This window comes from Hyperolius riggenbachi, chromosome 9 (assembly GCF_040937935.1).
Source record: "Hyperolius riggenbachi isolate aHypRig1 chromosome 9, aHypRig1.pri, whole genome shotgun sequence".
NCBI lineage: Eukaryota > Metazoa > Chordata > Amphibia > Anura > Hyperoliidae > Hyperolius > Hyperolius riggenbachi.
In genome coordinates, this window is record NC_090654.1 from 32,884,309 (window position 1) to 32,905,726 (window position 21,418).

Below are 21,418 nucleotides of genomic sequence, written 5' to 3' on the forward strand. Positions count from 1 at the left end.
CGGGAGATGTGCTGCAGGAGGACTCGGGGAGCTGCGAGCCAGATGCCGGGAGAGGAGAAGACTTCTGTCAGGTAAGTGAATTGTTTTTTTTTCACAGGTGCATTTTTTTTTCTAGTGTCTGCTGCCTACATTGTGATTTTCAGGTGTCTGCTGCCCACATTACGATTTTCTGGTCACTGCTGCCCACATTGCGATTCTCTGGTGTCTGCTGCCCACATTGCTAATTTCTGGTGTCTGCTGCCCACATTACGATTTTCAGGTGTCTGCTGCCCACATTACGATTTTCTGGTCACTGCTGCCCACATTGCGATTCTCTGGTGTCTGCTGCCCACATTGCTAATTTCTGGTGTCTGCTGCCCACATTACGATTTTCAGGTGTCTGCTGCCCACATTACGATTTTCTGGTCACTGCTGCCCTCATTGCGATTTTCTGGTCACTGCTGCCCACATTGCGATTTTCTGGTGTCTGCTGCCCACATTACGATTTTCAGGTGTCTGCTGCCCATATTATGATTTTCTGGTGTCTGCTGCCCACATTACGATTTTCAGGTGCCTGCTGCCCACATTACGATTTTCAGGTGTTTGCTGCCCACATTATGATTTTCAGGTGTCTGCTGCCCACATTGCGATTTTCAGGTGTCTGCTGCCCACATTACGATTTTCTGGTCACTGCTGCCCACATTGCGATTTTCTGGTCACTGCTGCCCACATTGCGATTTTCAGGTGTCTGCTGCCCACATTACGATTTTCAGGTGTCTGCTGCCCACATTACGATTTTCAGGCGTCTGCTGCCCACATTACGATTTTCAGGTGTCTGCTGCCCACATTGCGATTTTCAGGTGTCTGCTGCCCACATTACGATTTTCTGGCCCACATTACGATTTTCTGGTGAACACTGCCCACGTTACGATTGTCTGGTGAATGCTGTCCATGTTACAATTTTCTGGTGAACGCTGCCCACATTACGATTTTCTGGTGAACTCTGCCCACATTACGATTTTCTGTCCCACATTACGATATTCTGGTGAACGCTGCCCACATTACGATTGTCTGGTGAATGCTGTCCACGTTACAATTTTCTGGTGACTGCTGCTCACGTTACGATTTTCTGGTGACTGGTGCCCACATTACGATTTTCTGGCGAACTCTGCCCACATTACGATTTTCTGGTGAACTCTGCCCACATTATGATTTTCTAAAGGCCCACATTACGATTTTCTGGTGAACTCTGCCCACATTACGATTTTCTGGCCCACATTACGATTGTCTGGTAAAATGCTGCCCACTTTACAATTAATTTACAGTGAAACGCTGCCCCATTACGATTATTTGGCACCTATGGGGGGGGGCCCCATCCAAATATTCGCAGGGGGGCCCAGTGATTTCTAGTTACGCCCCTGGTCAGGCACCTGTGACTTCTACCTGCCCCATGAAGCCATCCTGTGCCCTCGTAGTCACTCAGGCCTAGTGCACACCAGAGCAGTTCGGTCGCGTTTTCAGATCCGATTGCGGATGTGGAAACGCTAGGGTAATGTATTTCAATGGGGTGGTGCACACCAGAGCGGGAGGCGTTTTGCAGAAACGCATGCTCCCAGGCTGCTGCAGATTTTGGATTTCGGAGGCGTTTCTGCCTCATTGTAAAGTATAGGAAAAACGAAAACCGCTCTGAAAAATGCTACATCAGAGCGGTTTGCCAAGCGTTTTTGTTACAGAAGCTGTTCAGTAACAGTTTTACTGTAACAATATCTGTAATCTGCTGTACCAAAAACCACAGCACAAAACCGCAAAACGCTAGCAAAACGCTTCAAAATAAGAAGAAAAAACGCAGCTAAAAACGCTAGCGTTTTGCGGATCTGCTTGCGGTTTTTGGTGTGCACTAGGCCTCACTGCTGCTCCAGTCCCCCACCACCAGCTAGTTTCGTTTTTGCCGACCTCATTTTTTAGCATTCCCACTGCTGCAGGAACATTAACAGATACATTTTTTTAGCGTTAGCGATGCAGCGCTAACAAATTTTCGCATTGCAACGCTAACGCAAAAATTTGTTGGCATTATACCGCTAACGCCAAAAAATGTATGCGTTACTGTTCCTGCAGCAGTGGGAATGCTAAAAAATGTACGCAATGCTGCCTGCTGACCCCGAGGTCGGCAAAAACAAAACTAGCTGCCGGCGGGGGACTGGAGCAACAGTGAGTGACTACAAGGGCACAGGATGGCTGCATGGGGCTGGGAGAAGCCCCAGGTAAGTGAAACCCATTTTTTTTTTGCCTGATATTTCCTTTAAGGCCTTGTTCCTATTGCAATAAGTTCGCGTTGGCATTTTGTTATTTTTTACGCAATTTTTATTTCTGATTCCGGGCACTTGGGTAGGCATTGCGTTTTTCTGAAAAGTGCTTTTCTAACGTTTTTTGAATTCACTCCCTGACACAAGTCAGGAAGTGAACTCTTTCACCCGGAAAAGAATAAATACAATGTATTTATTTTTAAAAACGCGAACGCAATCGCTGCACAAAGCAATTTTGTGAGACTTTTGCGTTTTTCCTACACCTTCCATTGAGGCGGAATTGCCTCAAAAATGGTACATGCACCGCTTATCTGAGCGGATCGAACCGCTCAGATGTGAACTCTCTCATAGAGAATCATTGCACAAGCGCTTTCAGGGCGATTTTGAAAATCACCCGCGCTTAAAAAAATCACAAAATGCCTCCAGTGTGAACGAGCCTAAAATGAAACATCAGGCGTTTTTCAAAAAAAACAGCAGATCTACTAAGGTGAGGCTACATTCAGCCACTTGCAGCTCATGTGTCCCTTGCCACAGCTCCACTTCCAGCTGGTCTGCCGGGGTCCCCTCTGCAGCAGCCGCCAGCTCCAACCCGGTGAGGTGCGCGGCTGCTCGCGTTCATGCTTCTGTCGCCAGGTGAGTTCTGCTCCTGTGACCGCAAGTGGCAGCTCAAATGCGCACTAGCCGCTGACCCCTGCTACAAAGTATATCCAGTGGATGTGCAGAAGATGGGTCATTCTTTTCAAAGAAGGCTGTCAGCGTCTATTAATTGTCTAAATGAAATACAGAGACAACCTTTGGCAAGAACTCCAGAATAGGTCTTAAAACTACCCTATCGTGGTAAAATACGATGTAAGGATCAGAAGCACCCAAGGCGTGAAGTTCCGATACCCTCCTGGCGGAGGTGATTGCCAGCAGGAAAGCCAGCTTGTATGTCAGATTGGTTAGAGAACAGTTCTCTAATGGACAAAAAGAAGTAGAGCTTAAATATTCCAGGACAATTGGCAGATCACATTTGGGGAAAAAGGCTCTTCTAGGTGGCCTTAGCTTTAGTGTGGCTCTTAAAAATTGCTTCACCAATGGATTTAGTGCCCATCTTTTCCCCGAGAGAGTAGACAATGCTGTCACATGAACCTTCAAGGTGTTATAGCTTAGACCCATTTCCAGACCTGCTTGAAGGAACCCTAAAATGTTCACCACAGAAGCTGATAGTGGGAGAAAGTTTAGATTTAGAAGCATATTCTTCAAATTTTGCCCAGACTTTTTTGTAGATTATATTAGTGGAAACTTTTCTTGCTTGTAGTAAGGTGTTCACTACTGCTGTTGAACAGCCTAAGTTTGTAAACCTTTGCCCTTCAACATCCACGCTACCAGATGAAGTTTGTCTGGTGCTGGGTGGAGAATCTCTGCTTGAGTCTACAAAGCGGGTGAGTTCTTCAGTTCAGACTGAGCTAACTGTAGTAAGAGCGGGAACCACACTCTGTTCGGCCAGTATGAAAGTACTGCTAGAACTGTTGCCCTGTCCACCATGGCCTTCCGTAGAAAGCGGAAGATCAGCGGTACTGGTGGAAAGGCATACAGTAGTACTGGAGGCCAATGTTGGGACAATGCATCCACAGCCAACGCTGTTGGGCAAGGAGACCGGGAGTAGAACTGAGGAAGCTTGTGGTTGTACCTCGAGGCAAATAGGTCTATCTTCGGTTTCCCAAATGCTTGAGTGAGTTGGAGAAATGTCTCTTGATTCAAGGACCACTCGTTGTTGTCTATGATGTTTCTGGACAAGAAATCTGCCTTTGTGTTGAGACAGCCTGGAATGTGAATTGCTTTGAGATAGCGTAGATTCTGTTCCGCCCAGGCAAAGAGGCGAGCAGCCTCTTGATTGAGGACTTGACTGTGAGTTTCGCCCTGGTTCTGGACATAGCTAGGCTACTGTTGTTGAGTTGTCCGTCTTTATACAAACCGGCTTCCCTTGTAGAATATGAGCAAAGGCTTCCAGGGCAAGACGAGCCGCTCTCAACTCTAAGAAGTTTGAGCTGCTCACAACAGGACGACAAGGCCAGCGAGCCAGTTTGTCTGGTAACCCTTGCTGTGCTGCCCCGTGTGCCTGGTAACCGCTGGTGTGCTACCCCATGTGCCTGGTAACCCCTGGTGTGCTGCCCTGTGTGTACCTGGTAACCCTGCTGTGCTGCCCTCTGTGTGCCGGGTAACGTCTGGTGTGCTGCCCTGTGTGCCTAGCCTGCATTGAGAACACAGTGTATTTAGGAACAGAATACATGCTAGTTCACCATGGGAAGGTTTTGACCTAGTTCTAGATCTCCTTGATATTGTATACTTATAAATCACCTACTGTGCAGCCTTATTATACAGAGTTGACCATTAGGATGAATTCAGGACTTATGGTCCCCAGTAGGAATGGAGCATGGGTCTTATAAATGTAGTCTGGGAAATATAAATGTTTTTTTTTAAGGGGGGAGGGGCCCAGGCCTGATGATGTGTGAGGGGCCCCAAAATTTTTGATGGCGGCCCTGATCATTCCCTTCTGGCCCAGACGTCCGTGGTTCCAGAACTTCCCACTGCTATGGCACTTAAGTGTGTCGCAACCCATGAAACTACCTCATTGCCCCAGCCTTCTACATCAGGGTGCAATTCAACATTCCAATCCAGACAGATTGCAATTAACAGTGTGGATATTGAGAGGAAAAAACTGGAAGCCCTAGGATTCTCGGATTCTGTGGTCAATACTATCCTAAAGGCCCGGAAGCCGTCTACTAAGATGTCCTATGAGAAGATCTGGAGTCGTTTTATAACTTTCTCGAATGAGCTACAGATTGATCCTCTAAAACCGCGTCTAGTGAGAAATGGCGCCGGCCAAAAAATGGCGCCACCTTCTGCCCGATATATGTTTAAAACGATATTTATCGTTTCAAAGGTTAAATAGTGCAGAACGAAATTTATCGTTTTAAAACTGTTTTTTTTTTTTTTTTTTTTGTCCTGCCTGAACGGTATTTATCGTTTTAACCCCTGCTTTGCTGCCGTTTTGAAAATATCTGCCCGCCGGCTTTAATGTTTAATAGCAAAGCCCCCTTAAAAGCTAAAAACACCAAATTTGCAGGGAATGTTAAGAAGAAAATTGTGAACAAGAGGAAACAAACATTTTTCAAAAAGACCTTATAGTTTTTGAGAAAATCGATGTTAAAGTTTCAAAGGAAAAATGTAAACATTTAAAAACCCGCCGACTTTAACGGTTAATAGCAAAGCCTGCTTAAAGTTTAGGAACACCAAATTCCCAGGGTATATTAAGGGGATCAGTGGGAATAAGAGGAAAAAAATTTTTTTCAAAAAGACCTTATAGTTTTTGAGAAAATCGATTTTTAAGTTTCAAGGGCGAAAATGTCTTTTAAATGCGGAAAATGTCAGTTTTTTTTGCACAGGTAACAATAGTGTATTATTTTCATAGATTCTCCCAAGTGGGAAGAGTTTTACTTACTTCGTTCTGAGTGTGGGAAATATAAAAAAAAAACGACGTGGGGTCCCCCCTCCCAGACCTCTTTAACCCCTTGTCCCCCATGCAGGCTGGGATAGCCAGAATGCGGAGCACCGGCCGCGTGGGGCTCCGCACCCTGACTATACCAGCCCGCATGGTCCATGGATTGGGGGGTCTCGGAAGGGGAGGGGCAGCCAAGCTTTCCCCTTCCCCTCCGAGCCCTTGTCCAATCCAAGGACAAGGGGCTCTTCTCCACCTCCGATGGGCGGTGGAGGTGGAGGCCGCGATTTCCTGGGGGGGAGGTTCATGGTGGAATCTGGGAGTCCCCTTTAAAAAGGGGTCCCCCAGATGCCCACCCCCCCCTCCCAGGAGAAATGAGTATAGAGGTACTTGTACCCCTTACCCATTTCCTTTAAGAGTTAAAAGTAAATAAACACACAGACACTTTGAAAAAGTATTTTAATTGAACAAAAAACATAACCACGAAAAAAGTCCTTTAATATTCTTAATTAACCATTAATACTTACCTGTCCCTTTAAATAAATGATCCCTCGCAATATCCTCGGAAATGTTCTATCAGTTACAATGTAACAAAGTTATTACAATGTAACAACTTTGTTACATTGTAACTACGCCGCACCCGACGTCACTCGCCGCCACCGCCGCACGGACCCGACAGAGCTCTGAGCTATATAGCTCAGAGCTCTCTAAGCATCTTTGTATTTGGGCTCCAAGGAGCCCCATTGGTCCTTAGCAGACCAATGGGGTTCCTTTAAATCAGAAGGAACCCCATTGGTCTGCTAAGGACCAATGGGGCTCCTTGGAGCCCAAATACAAAGATGCTAAGAGAGCTCTGAGCTATATAGCTCAGAGCTCTGTCGGGTCCGTGCGGGACGCTAAGTCCCCGCCCTCTCCCGCTGTCCACCCCGCCCACATCTGTCACCCACATGTCACCTACATGTGGGTGACATGTGGGTGACAGATGTGGGAGAGGCGGGGTGGACAGCGGGAGGCGGCGGGGACTTAGCGTCCCGCACGGACCCGACAGAGCTCTGAGCTATATAGCTCAGAGCTCTCTTAGCATCTTTGTATTTGGGCTCCAAGGAGCCCCATTGGTCCTTAGCAGACCAATGGGGTTCCTTCTGATTTAAAGGAACCCCATTGGTCTGCTAAGGACCAATGGGGCTCCTTGGAGCCCAAATACAAAGATGCTTAGAGAGCTCTGAGCTATATAGCTCAGAGCTCTGTCGGGTCCGTGCGGCGGTGGCGGCGAGTGACGTCGGGTGCGGCGTAGTTACAATGTAACAAAGTTGTTACATTGTAATAACTTTGTTACATTGTAACTGATAGAACATTTCCGAGGATATTGCGAGGGATCATTTATTTAAAGGGACAGGTAAGTATTAATGGTTAATTAAGAATATTAAAGGACTTTTTTCGTGGTTATGTTTTTTGTTCAATTAAAATACTTTTTCAAAGTGTCTGTGTGTTTATTTACTTTTAACTCTTAAAGGAAATGGGTAAGGGGTACAAGTACCTCTATACTCATTTCTCCTGGGAGGGGGGGTGGGCATCTGGGGGACCCCTTTTTAAAGGGGACTCCCAGATTCCACCATGAACCTCCCCCCCAGGAAATCGCGGCCTCCACCTCCACCGCCCATCGGAGGTGGAGAAGAGCCCCTTGTCCTTGGATTGGACAAGGGCTCGGAGGGGGAGGGGAAAGCTTGGCTGCCCCTCCCCTTCCGAGACCCCCCAATCCATGGACCATGCGGGCTGGTATAGTCAGGGTGCGGAGCCCCACGCGGCCGGTGCTCCGCATTCTGGCTATCCCAGCCTGCATGGGAGACAAGGGGTTACAGAGGCTCGGGAGGGGGGACCCCACGTCGTTTTTTTTTTAAATTTATTTCCCACACTCAGAAGATTTAAAAAAAAACATTGATAGCAAATTTAAAAAAAAAAATGACGTGGGGTCCTCCCTCCCGAGCCTCTGTAACCCCTTGTCCCCCATGCAGGCTGGGATAGCCAGAATGCGGAGCCCCGGCCGACTGGGGCTTCGCACCCTGAGCTATACCAGCCCGCATGGTCCATGGTATGGGGGGGCTCCGGGGGGGAGGGGCGGCCAAGCCTCCCCCTCCCCCCCGGAGCCCCTTGTCCAATCCATGGACAAGGGGCTCTTCCCCGCCTCCCTTGCCCCAGGTGGAGGCGGGGGCGACGACTCCCTGGGGGGGGGTTCATGGTGGCATCTGGGAGTCCCCTTTAAGAAGGGGACCCCCAGATGCCCACCCCCCTCCCAGGAGAAATGAGTATAGGGGTGCAGGAGTACCCCTTACCCATTTCCACAAAGGGTTAAATGAAATAAAAACGCAACAACGAAAAAAGTCCTTTAATGTTCTAAATTAAGCACAAATACTTACCTGTACCTTTAAGAAAAAATCCCACGCCAATCAGGTCCCACGACAGTATCCTCTATCTTGCGATCTTCTGATACATGTTGATTGAAGATCTCCGCCGCCCCGACGCCACACACGCCGCCTCCGCCGCACTGCTCTCAGCTATACTAAGTATAGCTGAGAGTTGCGTCTATGCGTCTATACAGACGCATTAGCGCTAGCTGCCGCTGCCCTCCCTGCCTCCCCCCACCTGTCACCCTCACCCATGCTGGCACCCAATGCACCCATGGGTGCCAGCATGGGTGAGGGTGACAGGTGGGGGGAGGCAGGGAGGGCAGCGGCAGCTAGCGCTAATGCGTCTATATAGATGCATAGACGCAACTCTCAGCTATACTAAGTATAGCTGAGAACAAAAAGCATCTTTAAATTTTGGCTCCAAGGCTCCCCATTGGTTCCTTATCGACCAATGGGGATCCTCCTGATCCCCATTGGTCTGTTAAGGAACCAATGGGGACCATTGGAGCTAAAATTTAAAGATGCTTTTTGCTCTTAGCTACTATCTTAGTATAGCTAAGAGCAGTGCGGCGGAGGCGGCGTGTGTGGCGTCGGGGCGGCGGAGATCTTCAATCAACATGTAACTGAAGGTCGCAAGATGGAGGATACTGTCGTGGGACCTAATTGACGTGGGATTTTTTTCTTAAAGGTACAGGTAAGTATTTGTGGTTAATTTAGAACATTAAAGGACTTTTCTCGTGGTTGTGTTTTTATTTCATTTAACCCTTTATGGAAATGGGTAAGGGGTACTCCTGCACCCCTATACTCATTTCTCCTGGGAGGGGGGCAGGCATCTGGGTTCCCCTTCTTAAAGGGGACTCCCAGATGCCACCATGAACCCCCCCCAGGGAGTCGTCGCCCCCACCTCCTCCTGGGGCACCGGAGGTGGGGAAGAGCCCCTTGTCCATGGATTGGACAAGGGCTCCGGGGGGGAGGGGAAGGCTTGGCCGCCCCTCCCCCCCGAAGCCCCCCCATACCATGGACCATGCGGGCTGGTATAGCTCAGGGTGCGAAGCCCCAGTCGGCCGGGGCTCCGCATTCTGGCTATCCCAGCCTGCATGGGAGACAAGGGGTTACAGAGGCTCGGGAGGGGGGACCCCACGTCATTTTTTTCAAAACTTTTCCCACACTCTGAACATAACCCAAAAAATTTAATTTAAAAAAAAAATAAATAAAATTTTTTAATTTTTTTTTAAAATATTGTTTCCCAGTATCTTTTTAACATATCCTGCAAATTTGGTGTTGCTAGGATTTAAGGGGACTTTGCTATTAACTGCTAAAGTTGGCGGAAAAAGTTTCCACGGGAATGTCAGTACGCGATTTAAATAGATAAATTTCCTTTGAAGATTTAAAATCGATTTTCTCAAAAACTATAAGGTCTTTTTGAACAATTTTTTTTTATTCGTGTTCCCACTATTTTTCTTAACATTCCCTACACATTTGGTGTTTCTGGCATTTAAAGGGGCTTTGCTATTAACCGCTAAAGTCGGCGGGCGTTTAATTTTCCCACGGTCAGAAGAAGAATATTAAAAATCGATTTTCTCAAAAACTATAAGGTCTTTTTGAAAAAAAAATTTTTCCTCTTGTTCACAATTTTCTTCTTAACATTCCCTGCAAATTTGGTGTTTTTAGCTTTTAAGGGGGCTTTGCTATTAAACATTAAAGCCGGCGGGCAGATATTTTCCAAACGGCAGCAAAGCAGGGGGTTAAAACGATAAATATCGTTTGGGAGCAATACAAATATAAATATAAACGATAAATATCGTTTTTAAAGCCGGCGCCATTTTTTAGCTGTCAAAAACGAAAAATAACTAGTGATAATGGTTCTCTATGGGGCGCCGTTTTTAACAACGATAACTGGCGCCATTTTTAACGGACCCGCTAAAACCACAAGTGAAGGAGATACTCCAGTTCCTACAAACCGGATTAGATAAGGACCTAGGATATCATTCACTGAAGGTACAAGTTTCAGCCCTGTCAGCGCTTACTGATACTAGATGGGCATTACACCCTCTAGTACAGTGTTTCCCAACCGCTGTTCCGCGGCACACTAGTGTGCCGCGGAACGTTGCCTGGTGTGCCGTGCTCTTATCCCCCCTCCCGCCCGTCCCTGCGGCCGCCGCTGTTATTACCTTAGCAGCGGCCGCTCTCCCCTCTCCAGACCATGTATATGCTAGCAGCGTATCTCCGGCTGCTCTGTGTGATGCACTGATGCGGAAGGAGGCAGGGCTCGGTTACCATAGTAACGGCGATACATATCGCCGTTACAGGAAGCCGCTGCCCTCCTTTCTTCCGCATCAGTGCATCACACAGAGCAGCCGGAGATACGCTGCTTGAATATACACGCGCCGGAGAGGGGAGAGCGGCCGCTGTTAACAAGGTAATAACAGCGGCGGCCGCGGGGACGGGCGGGAGGCACTAAACTGGCTATACTGGGGCACTATTCTGGGGTACTATACTGGCTATCCTGGGGCACTAAACTGGCTATACTGGGGCACTATTCTAGCTATACTGGGGCACTATTCTGGCTATACTGGGGCACTATACTAGCTATACTGGGGGGCTATACTGGGGCACTATACTGGCTATACTGGGGCACTAAACTGGCTATACTGGGGCACTATTCTGGGGCACTATACTAGCTATACTGGGGCACAATACTGGCTATACTGGGGGGGCTATACTGGGGTACTATACTGGCTATACTGGGGCACTATACTGGCTATACTGGGGCACTATACTAGCTATACTGGGGGGCTATACTGGGGCACTATACTGGCTATACTTGGGCACTATACTGGGGTACTAAACTGGCTATACTGGGGCACTATTCTGGGGCACTATACTAGCTATACTGGGGCACTATACTAGCTATACTGGGGCACAATACTGGCTATACTGGGGGGCTATACTGGGGTACTATACTGGCTATACTGGGGCACTATACTGGCTATACTGGGGCACTATACTAGCTATACTGGGGGGCTATACTGGGGCACTATACTGGCTATACTGGGGCACTAAACTGGCTATACTGGGGCACTATTCTGGGGCACTATACTAGCTATACTGGGGCACAATACTGGCTATACTGGGGGGCTATACTGGGGTACTATACTGGGGCACTATACTGGCTATACTGGGGCACTATACTGGGGCACTAAACTGGCTATACTGGGGCACTATTCTGGGGCACTATACTAGCTATACTGGGGCACAATACTGGCCATACTGGGGGGCTATACTGGGGTACTATACTGGCTATACTGGGGCACTATACTGGCTATACTGGGGCACTATACTGAGGCAACTAAACTCCCTACACTGGGGCAACTATGCCAGCTATGCAGCCGCACCCCAGCCCCCCCCCCCCCCCCATAGCGGCACTGTCCACTAGGTCGCGCAAACAACCGGGGGCCGCATCGCCCCCACCGCGCGCGCGCGCCGTTCCCCGGAGAAAAATTTGGTCAGACAGTGTTCCCCGGGCCGGAAAAGGTTGGGAAACACTGCTCTAGTAGTACAATTTCTAAAAGGGGTGATGAAGCAGAGGCCTCCTAGGAAGACGTTTTTCCCTAAATGGGATCTACCCCTTGTGTTAGAGGTCTTATCACAACCACCATTCACACCTACCACAGATTGTAACATGCTACATCTGACCTACAAGACAGCATTTCTAGTAGCCATTTCATCGGCTAGATGGGTATCGGAGCTGCAGGCAATGAGCTCTGAGGAGCCTTATTTGACGTTCTTTCCGGACAGGGTTGTCTTGAGGCCAATCCAGCAGTTTGTTCCGAAGGTGGCATCCCTGTACCACTTTAATCAGGATTGGACTCTTCCCACGCTATGGAATGAGGATAATTAAATTACACACCCCCTGGATGTAGGTGCCACTTTACAGGAATATATCTCTAGGACCGCAACCATCAGGAAAGACTCTTCATTATAGCCACAGGCTACAGGAAAGGACTACCGGCGTCGTCCAGAACGATAGCAGGTTGGCTGGTGAAAACCATCCAAGAGGCCTATAAACTTTGTGGTCTAGTTCCCCCTAAACAAGTATCTGCCCACTCGACCAGAGGCATGGCCGTTTCCTGGGCGGCATTTACGCAGGTTTCACCTGAGAAGATCTGTCAGGCTGCAAACTGGAAGTCTCTCAACACGTTCATGAGACATTACAGGGTAGACCCTGCTGCTAATACTGTACAGTTTGGCACAAATGTATTATCTGTTAATTCTGTAAATACTGTGTGATGCAAAAAAAAAGTGTGTGTAAAATTGATATCATGTGTGAAGGAAGAATTATAAAAACTTCTGAAATCGCACCTCATCCCTCCCTAATTATTGACTAGTTATCTCCCTATCGTGCTGCCATGGAGACATATGGAATAGGGAAAATTGAATACTTACCTGACGGTAATTTTCCTTTCCATGTGTATCCATGGCTGCACGAGGCGCCCTCCCTAGATTCGGTGATTCCGAGTTACAAGACTAGGGGGGGGGGGGGGGGGGGGGGGTGCTATAGGGAATTAATTTATACATCATGTGTCCTATGGGGTGAAGTGGGCGGGACTTAACCCTATCGTGCTGCCATGGATACACATGGAAAGGAAAATTACCGTCAGGTAAGTATTCAATTTTCCCTAGTGTAGGTATGGCTCTCATACTACATGGAATTGGTCTGTGATCTTTCATTTTCCAAAGACTATGGTCTGATGTGCGTATGCACCTTTAGGTGAACCTGAGAAAACCCGAAAGAAAAAAAATCATGCATACCTGGGGCTTCCTCCAGCCCCCTGCGGCCTGATTGCTCTCTCACCACTGTCCTCCGCCTTCTGGATCCTCCACAATCCTCCCGGTAACTTTAGCTAGTCGCGGCCTGTCGGCGCATGCGCAGTGCAGATACGCGCGCTCCCGCTTTCACACTCTGGGAGCCAGGAGCGGTTTGCAGGTGCAGAACACACTCGGCACTGGGAGCAAAATGGGGGATTGTGCGCAGTAAGCCTCGACACCCAAAGTTACCGGGAGCAATAGCGAATGATCCAGAAGGCAGAGGACAGTGATGAGGGACAGATCAGGCTGAAGGGGGCTGGAGGAAGCCCCAGTTATATATGAATTCTTGCTTTTAAGTCATCTCAGGTTCACTTTAATATTGATGATAATCCATGGATCAACACTGAATTAATCTGCTGTATTCATAAGAATCAATACATGCAGAAGTCTGTTTCACATTTTCACAACTCTTACAGCAAAGAACCCTTTGCGCAATTTTGGGCTAAATTATTTTTCCTGCTGTCACAAGGGGGCTCTCAAAAAAGCAATGACCTTAAAGAGAACCCGAGGTGGGATTTTATTATGCTAGAGGGGCACAGAGGCTGGTTGTGCAGTGCACACTAACACCAGCCTCTGTTGCCCCATGGTGTGCCTCACAGATCCCCCTGCGCGCCGCTATACCCCCGCAGTGCTGGCGACATGCAGCGTGTCGCCAGCACAATGTTTACCTAAGCGCTGTCTGTCAGCGCCGCTCCCCCGCCTCCTCCGTATCGGCGCTACCCACCCGCGTCCCTTCCCTCCCGCTGATTGGAGGGAAGTGACGCGGCGGGTAGCGCTGATACGGAGGAGGCGGGGGAGCGGCGCTGACAGACAGCGCTTAAGTAAACATTGCCGCCAGCACTGCGGGGGCTACAGCGGCGCGCAGGTGGGTCTGTGAGGCGCACCATGGGGCAACAGAGGCTGGTGTTAGTGTGCACAACCAGCCTCTGTGCCCCTCTAGCATAATAAATCCCACCTCGGGTTCTCTTTAAAGGATACCCGAAATGACATATGACATGATCAGATAGATAGACATGTACAGTGCCTAGCACACAAATAACTATGCTGTGCTCCTTTTTTCTTTCTTTGCCTGAAGGAATTAAACCTCAGGTATGTAAGTGGCAGTTCCTGTCTGAGTCAGGACTGAGTCAGACTACAATGTGACCCTCACTGATAAGAAATAACAACTATAAAACACTTTCCTAGCAGAAAATGGCTTCTGAGAGCAAGTAAGAGATAAAAAGGGTTAATAGTTCATAGATTTTAGCTCTGGCATACTTCAATCAATGTGTCATTGAGCAAAAACAATAAAACAGTTAAAACAGTAAAAAATAGTAAACAGTAAAAAAAAAAATATAAAACAAAACTGGAATGTCTTAGTCATTTTTAGGAGAAGGAAGATAGATACAATTGTATATTTCATTAGTTTATTTTCACCTCGGGCGTCCTTTAAGGCCTCTTGCACACTGCATCGCCCCGCATTATGCATACTGGCCACAAGGGCCATGCAAAACTATGGAGACTGGCGTAGTTAAAGCGGTGCAACACAGTGGGCTAGAAGTATCCAAATCACTGCAACGCCACCGCAAAGGCTGCTGCCTGTTACCGTATGATCCGCAACTACCGCAGGAAATATGCAGTAATGCAAGTCAATGGGTGACACAGCAAGTGTGCACTGACAGGAATCCCAGTGACATACTTCCTGTCCAGCAGAGAGGACGTCACCAGCCAGGGGGTGGCGCTATGCATGTGACCCTGTCGCCAATGATTTATGCTTGTTTATGCGGTGCTTCAGTGTGCAACCGACTTAAAGAGCATTTCTGGGCAAAACGTAATAAGAAAATGAAAAAAAAACATGCTTTACATATTTATGTGTAAACCTAAAAGAAGATTTTGTATCTTAACTCATCTGTTAATTCTTGTACTTTCCTGCAGCAAAGTTGCAGAAACAGTGAATATGGAATGATTGTGATAATTACAAGGGGTTGTAACATCCCCCCCAAAAAAATTGCCATAACATACCGTAGTTAATGCACAAAATACTGTATATGAAACCAGTTTTCTAAAATAGGTCCATATATGTCGCCCAAAATGTTTGTTTCTTTTTACCTGGTCTGGGTACATTTGCTGCAGAACTTGTGCAATGCCAACAGGATTGTGGGAAGGGTTTTTTTTTAGCTACAGTAATTAGCTTATCTCAGCATGCAAATAACAGTAAGCTTCCTATTTCCAATAAGATAAGAAAACTATGACCAGCAGGTAATTGAATCTCCCCCCCCCCCCCCCTCCCTTTGAAGAGTATACACATGTGGGGGTGGGGTTTAATATTTATGACTAATTTAGCACAAATGGCTAAGTTATTTATGCATTTGATTGCCAATCCCCTGTAAAGACCATTCAAGGAAAAAAAAACCACATGATGTGCTTTTAAAGTGTACCAGAGACATCCCCTCAGATTTTTTTTTTCTAAACTTACCCAGGGTTTCCTCCAGCCCCATATGGAGGCGACCCTTGCCATTTAGCAGCAGTCATCCCCAGTATCTGGCTCAGTGACATCAGCCAGGGTGTTCTGTGCATGCGCAGAAGACCCAGACTGGACCCAACTGAGCCAGTTACCAGGGTTGATTGCCACTAAATAGAGGACCGCATCCATATGCATAGCTCCCAACTGTCCCTCTTTCGGAGGGACAGTCCCTCATTTGTCCCTCTTTCTATGTAAATATATATTTCTCTACTAAAAAAAAGTTTGCTTGTTGTATTACTAATATTAAAATGTTAATATGAAGGAAAATGAACCAGGATAGAAAGAACCAGTGTGGTTTGAATTATAAAACATTTATCATATGAAATCTTTATGGTATGACTAGGGGTGCGATGGGGCGTGATCGGGGTGTGGCAAGGGCATGGCTTAGGTGTCCCTCTTTCTCATCTCAAAAAGTTGGGAGGTATGCATATGGGACAGGTTCCCTTTAGCTACCCAACGACCACATCACACCATTCCTTATGCCTCCATGGCAGCACATTGGGTAATGGCCCCGCCCACTTACCCCATAGGACCAGTCAATATTTAAATAAGGCTTTGAGGAGGTGCTCGCTGTCTTTTTTCTCTGTCCTCACCTCATAGGATCAGATGCTGCAGTCGTTCTGCAGAAAAATTTTCTTTTGCACCTACCTGACTGTCTCTTGCAGTCGCCACACATCTGCCTCCCTGTGTGATGGTCCCCCTGTTAAACCCTATAAATTAGGGCTATGGTGGGCACCCCATTCTGCTGGTCTTGGGGGTTGAAGTACAGCATGCTAAATATGGGCACTAATAGTGCTGGCAGAGCATAGGCTGGAATTTCTGTTTAGTATATAGGTACTAAATGTGCCTTACGGGCCAGTGTCCTACTTGCAGGTCTTCTATCTTGTTGTTTTCTTTGGCGTGCGTTCCAGCTTTCCTCGGAGCTGGAACGCATGGAGGAGATGTTTGGGGGGCGTGGCTTCCGCTGGGTTCCCCGTGCTCGCCTCATTGGCCGCCGCGCTGTAATGGCCGGAGGTTCTCTCTCCGGCATACGCATTGGCTGGCCGGCTCCTCCCCGCGGCGCTCTGATTGGCTGGCGGCTCGGGTGGCTGTGCTGCTAGCGCTTCCCTGCCCAGTTGCCTCTGACGTCGGAGCCGCGCTCTGATTGGGTGGCGGCTCCGTGCACGCTCCTGCTGTCCGCCCCCTGGTCAGAAGGGAGGAAGAGATTTAAATCAGCGGCGGCAGCGGTCGCCGCTGATGCTGATTCGGGCAGCATGGATGCGACCTTCCAGGAGCAGGAAAGTGACATGGAGGAGGTGGAGGTGGAAAGGTAGGCATGGATTATGCTTCACCTCTACTGTGCATACCTGTGGGCTAATGTCAGGAGTGAAGGGTGGGGTGGGGGGGGAGTTGTTAGAGTGTTAGAGTTGTGACTTAGTGATTTTGCCTGTTCCCTGGTTCACGTTAGTTACTTTGGTTTGTACTGTCTTTCTCACTTTCAGCTGTCAGTTGTCAGCCTTACTTCAGGACACGGTTGCGCCCCTAACAGATCAGCAAACTAATGATAGGTAGGTGTTTTAGCAGGTAAGTTATCTTCCCTGGGAGTGCATAAGTTCAAAATAGTCATAATTATGACTATGTCTTTCAGCCCAAGAAGAAGTCGGGACTCTAGACCTGGAGGAAAAGCACCCTGGTACTCCACCCGAATCCGGGTCGGTTGAATTTATGGGCATGGAGGTTGAGAGGGGGAAACTGGAGCAGTTAGGTGGCTCAGCTGGAGTAATCGACACGCTACTCCAAGCCAGGAAACCATCAACCAATAGAACATACCACAGAATCTGGGAAAGGTTCTCAGCCTTCGCTACGGCGACGTCTTTCAATCCGCTACAACCCCTACCGCAGCAAGTCTTGGCTTTTCTGCAGACGGGAGTAGAAAAGGGGCTAAGTTATCATGCCATAAGGGTCCAAATATCAGCTATTTCGGCCTTATCGGACTTTAGGTGGGCACTACACCCGTTAATAAAACAATTCATGTTGGCAGTGATGAAGATAAGACCTCCAAGGAAAATATCCTATTCCCAATGGGACCTTCCCTTGGTACTGGAATTCCTGTCGGGGAGTCCGTTTGAGCCACTCCTTAATTGTTCATTATGGAATCTAACACTCAAGTCTGTGTTTCTGGTAGCGATAACGTCCGCCCGCAGGGTGTCGGAACTCTCTGGGATGCAGGGAGCCATATCTGACCTTTTTCCACGACAGAGTTCAACTCAAACCGGTGGATTCCTTCTTGCCAAAAGTCGTAAGGTCCTTTCATATTAATCAGGAGTGGTCGCTTCCAACTTTTCAAAATGAAGCAGATTCAGCACTACACACTTTAGATGTCTCTAGAACATTAAAGGCCTATCTAGAAGCAACGGAGTCTATCAGGAAATCGGATCGGTTATTTGTCGTTCCTTCGGGGTACAGAAAGGGACAGATGGCGTCCGCAAGAACAATTGCATCATGGTTAATTAAACCGATACAGGGAGCATATCGGGCTATCAGTTTGCAACCCCCGGAGTCGATCAGGGCGCACTCGACCAGAGGGATTTCCTCCTCGTGGGCAGCATACTCCAACGTCTCCGCCTCTAAAATTTGTCAGGCCGCTAATTGGTCAAGCATTAATACTTTTATTTCACACTATAAAGTTGATGTGTCTACTGATACTTCTTTGGAATTTGGGAGAGCTGTAATCTCCGCGGCATGTTCTCATGAATAAATTTTCTGTTATTTTTTTGCAGCATATTCTGTCTCCCTCCCTTATTTCTACTAGTTAGATCCCAATGTGCTGCCATGGAGGCATAAGGAAAACGGAAAATTGTTACTTACCTATCGGTAATTTTCCTTTCCTGATGCATCCATGGCAGCACATGGATCCCACCCATCTATTCGGTGAGGATCCTAGCTACAAAGACAGCGAGCACCTCCTCAAAGCCTTATTTAAATATTGACTGGTCCTATGGGGTAAGTGGGCGTGGCCATCACCCAATGTGTTGCCATGGATGCATCAGGAAAGGAAAATTACCGATAGGTAAGTAACAATTTTCCGTAATGCCGATTGGCATCAAGTCCTGGAGCTGCAGTTTACCAGGGAACGCGCGATCCTTCCCTGCTGATTCACAGAGCTCTACTCCCTGATCAGCCTGCTAGCTGTAATCGCAGCAGCAGACTATTTTTTGGCGGAAAGGAGAAAGAATTCCCCTTTGTACAGCGCTGCAATCTCCTTTGCTTGTCCAGCGCTGTAAGGGTGGCACTCTGCCTATGAGAGCTGGGGAAGAGAGCCAATCACCATCCTATGGCAATTTAGGACAGGGGGGGGGGGGGGGGGGGTGGAACTTATCTGATGGTGGCCATACATGGTACAATAAAACGTTCGATTTTCCCATTTCTTTGATCTAAATGATCAAATTGAATGAAAGTTAAACATTTTTTTCAATCAAGAAATTCGAACGATTATCCCGTTTTTTTCAGGAAAAATGATCGGACATGCTGGAAAAAAAAAAAAAAAATCTTTATATTCGATCTAACGGAATCAAACTAAATTATCTAATTGAAAAATTGTGCCATGTATGGCCACCTTAAATTTACCCTTATACTACATAGAAATGGTAAGATTGGATGAAAAAAATTGTACCATGTATGGCCACCATAACACATCGCAACAGCAATCAGAGACCTCCTAAAGAGTGTCCTATTAAGGAGAAAAAAAAAAAAAGTGTATGTGCTTAGTGGTAGGATTGCAGCACACTGGACAGAGCTGCACAGCCCTGTATTGTGAAAAATGACCTGGTCACTGAACTCTTGCACAGGACAGAAGGTAAGCTGAAATGCACCCTGTATGTATTTAGACAGTTTAGCCCATCTAATCCCCCTCATCTGTGGCTAATCACACATGTAATTTGATATCTCAGCCGTAATCACCTGGGTGCCATGACAGAGCAGCCAATTTGTAAACACAGGATGTTAACCCTATGTCTACTTTGTGAAAGCAGAAACACTACAGATGTATTGCTGGACTTGTATCAGCTGTAAACAAATGTTTCTGTAAGGGCTCACTCACAGTTTGCAGATTTTTTTTTAAATCTCTGGCAATTTTAGAAATCACCTTAAAGCTAATGGGAACTGGGTTTAAGAAAAAAAAAGTCAGATACTCACCTGAGGAGAGGGAGGCTCTGGGTCCCATAGAACCTAGGTTCTCAACGTGTGGTACACGTACCCCAGGGAGTACTCCTGATGGTTCCAGGGGGTACTCTGGCTTGATATACATAACCAAGAATAACACATTTAGAGTTTTAGAAAATGATAAATCTTATTTCAACAACACCAAATTAGTAATTGAGCTAATTAAAAGCAATAGTAAATGCTTGGAAATTGTTTAGAACCAATTATCATGTATTATGATTAAATATATATTTGTAAAGGGGTACTTGTGATAATGTTTACTGTGCTGGGGGGTACAGGGTTTTAAAAGGGGTACATATCAGTAAAATGTTAACACTGCCATAGAACACTCCCTCTCCCCGCTGCTGTCCTGGCTCCCAGTAGCGGTATTTGACCGTTTCGGTCAAATACCGCTGTCTCCCGGCCGAAGGGAGGTTTCGGGAGCCCGTGTGCTCCTGAAGATGGGCCACTCTACACTGCACATGCGTCCTCTATGATGCGTTCGCGCCGCCTGTCTTTGGGAGGACTCAGCTCCCGAAGACTTCTGAAGTCCCCTTGGCATAGGATGAGAACAGAGGAGCCAGTGCAGCACTGGGGCCACCAGCAGAGGAGAGGGAAGGCTCATTAGGACAGAGCCTCCTCTCCTTAGGCAAGCATCTGCCTTTTTTTGTTTAAAAACGTGGGTTAAAGTAGCTTTAAAAGTGCTTGTACAATGTTTTCCTATCAGTGTATGAGAGTATTCACATGTGAGTTTCAATTTCTTTGAAATCAAAAATGCGCTACACGTACCATTTTCTGAGCGCTTTGGCTCAATGGAAGGTCACAAAGTGCTTTGTATGATGAATTCCCCAGTGCTTTTAAGAATTGCTAAAAGGTTTAAAATTGTTGTTTTGGTTGTGGACCAGTCAACCATAAACAGACAAAAAGCTGTCAAAATTCAAAAATTATGCAGTTTATTCAATTACTCCCAATGAAATAGTCACAACGCGTTTCACGGGCATGGACCCGCTTCTTCAGGCAATAAAGGACAGGAGCAATACACTGGAAAATGACAGAGATACGTAACAATCAGAATACTATGTGTGAAACAATTGTAAAAGTTTGGTGTGTATATGTGTGTACACACCAAACTTTTACAATTGTTTCACACATAGTATTCTGATTGTTACGCATCTCTGTCATTTTCCAGTGTATTGCTCCTGTCCTTTATTGCCTGAAGAAGCGGGTCTATGCCCATGAAACGCGTTGCGACTATTTCATTGGGAGTAATTGAATAAACTGCATAATTTTTGAATTTTGACAGCTTTTTGTCTGTTTATGGTTGACTGGTCCACCACCACAACAGAAACAATTAAGCCTTTTAGCAACTTTTATCCTACCGGCACCTCTGTACACCTTTGCGCATCCAGAAGTCCACCCTTGGTGGAAGGGTGATCTACCCTACTATTTCCTCCTATCTACAGAGAGCGACGTCTTATTCCTGAGTAGGGACAGGCTTGTTCTCCCCACCTGCCTGAACAGTGGTTGCTTTGGAGGCAACCCGGGTTTGTGAGTATATTGCTTACACTTCATACTACACCCCACTCCAGTTTAATACATACTACACTATATTGGGCTCTCGGTCTTCTACTTTTCTATCTTTTAAGAATTGTATTTATTCTTTTCTGGTTCAAAGAGTTCACTTTTCTAAGGGGGGGGG